The sequence below is a fragment of the Python bivittatus genome, unplaced genomic scaffold (genome assembly GCF_059951505.1).
Source record: "Python bivittatus isolate LINGU-HERP-01145 unplaced genomic scaffold, Pbiv_v1 ctg000370_np1212, whole genome shotgun sequence".
Taxonomy (NCBI): domain Eukaryota; kingdom Metazoa; phylum Chordata; class Lepidosauria; order Squamata; family Pythonidae; genus Python; species Python bivittatus.
Genome location: NW_028277062.1, coordinates 967501 through 973497, shown reverse-complemented (window position 1 = coordinate 973497; position 5997 = coordinate 967501). Strand labels below are relative to the sequence as shown.

Sequence of the window (5997 nt, the reverse complement as noted above, 5' to 3'; positions counted from 1 at the left end):
TGTAAGACAGTTGCTGGCATATGTCCATTATACACTCAAGTCTCCTCTCTCTTACAGTTACACACACATACACCCCCCATAAGAGCTCCTTCTCTCACACTTACCTTCCACCCTTTTACTGTGTTACCGACGGGAAAAGGCCAAAAAAATAAAAAAAGAAGGATGCAGAAAGAATGGACAAGAAAAAAGATGAATCCAAGGAGAAAAAACTCAAGGCAGGAGGCGATTAAGTTGAGAAACTCAGTCTCCCACCACCATTACCACCAACCCTCAAAGCGCACGTGCTGCCCATTTTTGTATATTAATTACCGTCAAGGCCGGATGGACTAATTCCTGAACTGTTGATGGATTTGATCAAGTTGAACAGCAACCAAACAGGGCAAGAGTTTCTCTTCCCCATAATTTTTTTTCCTCTCTCTCCTCCTCCTCTTCCCCACCCCCAGCTGGATCTTTACTTGCACTGGGGAACCAAATAAAACCGACAACCTCGCTGTCTTTTTCCTCCTGATAGACGTGACTTCTGTCTCTGCGCGGGAAACGACACAAAACCTAACTCCGATGGCTTTAAAAAAAACAATTTAAAAAAAAAGAGAGAGAGAAAGAATGCTGAGAGACCGACTCTCGTCAAACGCGCAGACGCTCCCCGTGTGCCGCGTGCTGACGTCCTTGCAAAAAAAGAAAAAAAGAAAAAAAAACACAAAAACCCTCTTTATGAATCCAAAGCTCTTAAAAAAAAAAAAAAAAACTTCTATACAATAACCAAAAAGAAAAACCAACCAACCAAGAGAGAGAGAGAACACCCACCAACAAAAAGGAGTCATAAAAAGCAAACTGGAAATAATTTTCTTTTTTAAAAAAAAAAAAAAAGACGTAAGATGAAGGAGAAAAAAAAGTTAACCCCTCACGTTCTCCCCTGCCTTTGTATCGCTTATTTTTTTTTGGGGGGGGTCTTTTCATTCCCTTCCACAATGTATTTTCTATACCCTCCCAACCAACAAAGATGGACGTGAATTTTAAGAAGTGGATGAACATGGAAACTTGTGGGTTAAAGAAGGGGATGCAAAAATGAAAAAACACCGCCCTTACACAGATACCAAACAAACTACATTGGGGTAGTACAAGGAAGGCTGAGTGAAAAGCAGCTTATCCTCCGGGCCGCCCCATTCTCAACTCTCCTTCTCCCCACAACTCTACACCCCAGACTGGGGGGAAAAATGTCTTTCTGTTGTGTATTTAAAGCGAGGGGGTGGGGAGGTTGGGGAATGATTAAAAAAAGAAAAAAGAAAATAAAAATTATATTAAAGAGATGATCTGGAAGAAAACAGGATCAAATGCGAGATGTGGATTGGGCTAGAAATACTGGGAATGGGACGGTGCGTAGCAATATTGGGGTTTTCCGAGCTTTATTCCTCTTGTTTAAGGCGTTGTGTATCGGTTTGTAAATGCACCCCGTTAACAGGCTGTGTCCTCTTTTAGTTCGGAATTGAGGAGGGGAGTGTAAACTATTTCCATTGCAGAGTGTGCTGACCGCAAACTGGACAAGTCGGAGCTTTCCAGAATGAGGACAGTCCACTTCTGGAACGGCCCCGTTCCAAGATTAGGGTTTTTGCAATGAAATCTTTTCCAGCACCGCAAGTGTTGGACTTCAGGCGTAGCCCATTTCTTTTGCACATTCTCGGTCTTGTTTCTGAAAAGCTTTAAACTTTCAGAAATAGCTGGTTTTGGAAAAGGTATATTGATCCTTGGTTCATTGTCGCAGTGCATCCTGAGGATGAATGAATAGGGGCAAATCATTTCCGCCCGCCACAGACACAGAAATGGCGGTAGCGGTTGGACGGCACGATGTACAGCAAGCTTAAGGGATCTTATGTCTCTCTGATAGAAAGCCTAAACATGAAGTCTTTTGAGGAAGCACAATTCTCCGTTGGGCACTTTGCATGATGACAAAATTACACCATTCTCTGCTGCTTAATCTTGGCATCTGTGATAGGAAGCAAAACAACCCTAAAACGCTATTTTAGAAACACAGAACTGCCAGATATACTCCTAGATAAATATTTTTCAACAGGTATCAGTTTTATGATGTATTGTCTACGTATTTTCAGACTCAACAGACTTGGAAGGGAAAAAGCAACAAGCAGATAGAAATAATATTATTTGTTTCTTTTACTTATTTCCCATTGGGTAGAAAGTAGGCTAGTAAAAATCAACTACAAGCTTATTACAGGTCGTCCTCGTTTAGCGACTGTTTGCAGTTACAATGGTGATGAAAATGTAACTTTGTGACCAATCCTTGCATTTATGACCTTTGCAGGTCTGTAAAGCAAAAGAAAATCATAAACACAGTTGCAGTTTCACTTAGTGACCGCTTTGCTTAACAACTGAGTTGCCAGTCCCAATTGTGGTCGCTAAACAAGATTACCTGTATTCTCTCTAAATACCAATTCATCGCACTTACATCTCATCACACTAAAGTGGTGTTTCCCAACCTGGCAACTTCCAGTTATGTGATCTTTAACTCTCATAATTCCCTAGCCAGCCTGTTGGGGAATTCTGGGAGTTGAAATTAAGACATCTGGAAGTTGCCCGGGTTGGAAAACAGTCTCTAAAATGTGACGATAAACTGCAAATCAGAATGACAATAAAGGTAAAAGACTAATGTAATTCTCCGTAGCTGAAATCAATCAGGAGCTGAGCAGGTTTTAACTCATGCCCCGAAGATATAAACGTAATCAGAGCAATGCCAGGGTAACTCATATACAGGAACAACCCCTTGGCACTTAGACCTATCCTCCATATAAATTTGGTTCATGCATAACCATGATACCCATATCCAGTGTTTCTCAACCTTGGCAGCTTTAAGGTGTGGGGACTTCAACTCCCAGAATTCCCCAGCCATGTGCTGGCTGGGAAATTCTGGGAGTTGAAGTCCCCACAGCTTAAAGCTGCCAAGGTTGAGAAACACTGTCCATATCAGTTCAGTGAAAGAAAGAAGATTCACAGAGAATATAACTTATTGACCGGCAGATGTCCAATGTGAGTTGGCCACTGGTGGACCCTTCTGCCAAGAAGCCAACATCAAATAAATCCTTTATTTGGCTTAATCACTAACCCTAGTTCTATCAGCTCCTGGTTCCCTGTTGCCACCCGGGTTGCTTTTGCCCCAAATTAACTCATTTGGGTCGGTTTGCCCAACCTGCTGAACCATAAGCAAATCAACTGTTTGGATTAGCTCAACCAGGTAAGTCGCAGAGAAAACTGACCCAGGTTACTGCTAACCAGGTTTGGGAGGTCATGCCACCGCAGCCATCTCCCGGTCATCGAACGAACGTGCGCGCCTCCCTGTCTGCCTTCAACCCGTCGTGGTCTTTGTCACCCATAATGTTTCGATGGACTATTTTGTAACTCTGGTGTTTCTCAAGCTGTGAAAAGCGGGTCAGCCTTTGAAGAAGCTGAGCTGGGCGGAAAAATGTTTTTGCAGCTCTCTGCTCGGCTCCTTCGGAGGCCGGGATCCCAGGTCAGAAAGGGAAGGCTCCAGCCGGACCCACATACCTGGGTGGTTGTGAGCGTAACACAAGGACACCAATGTGTAGCCTACCCCAACGTTCTTGGAAGGACAGAGGGCTAAGATGGACGGATCTAGATCAGAAAAAACACCCACAAGGCGGGCCAGCTGATCGTGGCACGGGGGGCTTCCATTTTCCTAGCTCTGGTTTAAAACCAGCTGGTGAAATTTAGCCCCCCCCCCCCCAATATGCCTTGCTTAGAATTTGGGTTTGAAGCAGCACATGGTGTGAACTTTGCCATTGGGACTTTGTCAACAACTCTTGTGCAGTGGGTGAATTGGGACTTTCATGTCTGTCTGTTCTGGTTATTTGTGTGCAAAACCGTGCAGAAAAGGGAGGGCCATCTGGGAGAGTTAGCCTCTGTTTGCACGATACATGGAACTGCACGCAAGCCAAGCAAAAAATCCAGTCTGTGGCATCGTGGCTTGGTTTCTCGTGCAAACCTAGATAGTTGGGTTACTTAACTAAGTAAGCGTTGCATGAGAAACCAGCTTGTACATTGCGGCTCAATTCATTTTGTGCTTATTCTGGGCTTCCAAACTCGTTTGCAAACTCTCTAGATCCAGCCACCTCTCAATTTTCCCCCCTGCCATCCAAAAGGCAAACTAAATATGAAACAGAAGAAGAACCACCCAGATGTGCACCTAAAATATAGAGGCCTGCGTACAAAATCATAGCAGAATGGCCAGCTGTGAGTGAGCAGGAAAAGATGTTTAGGTCTCTGAGAATTCTACTTTTTAAAAATGAGTTTCTAGTCCTCATGAGAGTAGAGGAGCAAAAATAGAACAGGGGCTGGTAGAAGAAAAGCGAAAAAAAAAAGAATTTTGCAACTTTGTATGGTGCAAAGAAAAAAATGGGTGCTGAAACTCCGGATAGTAAATGCATTTATCAACATACCGGTTTGTTTGCATCTGCTTTGACGTCTTCCACAGCGATGCAAAATGGAATAAAAAAGCGATGCCCTGATTGTGACACCTTCCCAGGAAATCTGGGCCTTTTTATTGACCTTCCCCTTCTTTTCAAGGCAAAACCTGATTTAAACAACAAATGGTACATCTCCCTAAACTGAAGCGAAGCATTTTAGAAAGTCTTTGGAAGGCACCAAAATTAAACAATTTGATTTACAGAAAAAGTAGATTAGGGAGAAACGTTCTAGGCGAATCCTTTGTTTTAATAGGGATGATTCAAGGAGGTGCCCCCCCCACATCTCAAAGTGGTATAATCCAGAATGGAGCATACCACATTATTATTATTATTGTTGTTAAATTGGCAAGATTACTTCTGAACATCAACTTTCTTAAGGAGTGCTTCTCAACCTTGGCCGCTCGTAGATGCGTGGACTTCAACTCCCAGAATTCCCCAGCCAGCATGGGGAATTGCGACTGTTCAGAGATAAGATGGGAATTGTTTCTAGGGCTTATGAAGGGTGCCAAGTTAGGAAAAATTGTCGTAGGGCAGTGTTTTCCAATCTTGGCAACTTTAAGATGCGTGGACCTCAACTCCCAGAATTCCCCAGCCTGTGGGGAATTCTGGGAGTTGAAGTCCACCCATCTGAAAGCTGCCAAGGTTGAGAAACACTGTTATGGGGTATAACAGCCGAATCTTGAAAGCCTGATAGAGATTTTTTCTCTCTCCCCTCTTAGGCTAAAGGGAATCAAGGTGGAACAATCTTGAGGTTTTTCCTCACCTCCTCCGATCTATCAGGGCCAAACTAATGTTTCCATAATGGTCATTCAATTCCTTCTTCAAGACCATCTCTACAGTCCTCCTCAAATTCAACTTAACTCCTGATGACTTGGCCACAATATGACATGGTTCGTCACTGCCATCTTCCCGTACATGTTTTTCTCTTCCCAGTCTAGCTCACAGCCTATTTCTTAGGGGTCTTGCCTGGTGGTCTCCCTTCCATATACTAACTAGATCCAACCCTGCTTAGCTTTCTTCGAGATCATCCAGGGTCGAGAGGCTGCCTTAACAAACCCAAGGCCCTCTAAAGCCATGGCACCAGAATTAACTTGGAGGAAAGGCAAAGAAACAAATATCTATCTATCTATCTATCTATCTATCTATCTATCTATCTATCTATCTATCTATCTATCTATCCATCCATCCATCCATCCATCCATCCATCCATCCATCCATCCATCCATCCATCCAAATTCACACAACTGCATAGCGTTACTTTCATCCCCTGTAATGGTATGTGGGAATGACCTTGGGAGACGAGGAGGAGGAGATGCTGGCTGGCTGGGGAATTCTGGGAGTTGAAGTCCACACATCTGAAAGTTGCCAAGATTGAAAAACACTGCTTTAGGGAGTCCAGGCAACTGATGTGATGCAACGGAGCTCATCCCACCATTTGCTTTCGAGCTTCTGTGTCTTGCTAAAAAAAATGATTTCTGCAATTGAAAGCTTGTGACAACGTGACTCT

The 5997-nt window shown here is 43.5% G+C and overlaps 1 long non-coding RNA gene across 1 annotated transcript in view; it reads right to left on the bottom strand.

Moving 5' to 3' along the window:
• The window catches only part of LOC112542128 (uncharacterized), a 29733-nt gene that overhangs the window by 10709 nt on the left and 13027 nt on the right, over positions 1 to 5997 (bottom strand). The gene's annotated exons all lie outside the window — the stretch shown is intronic.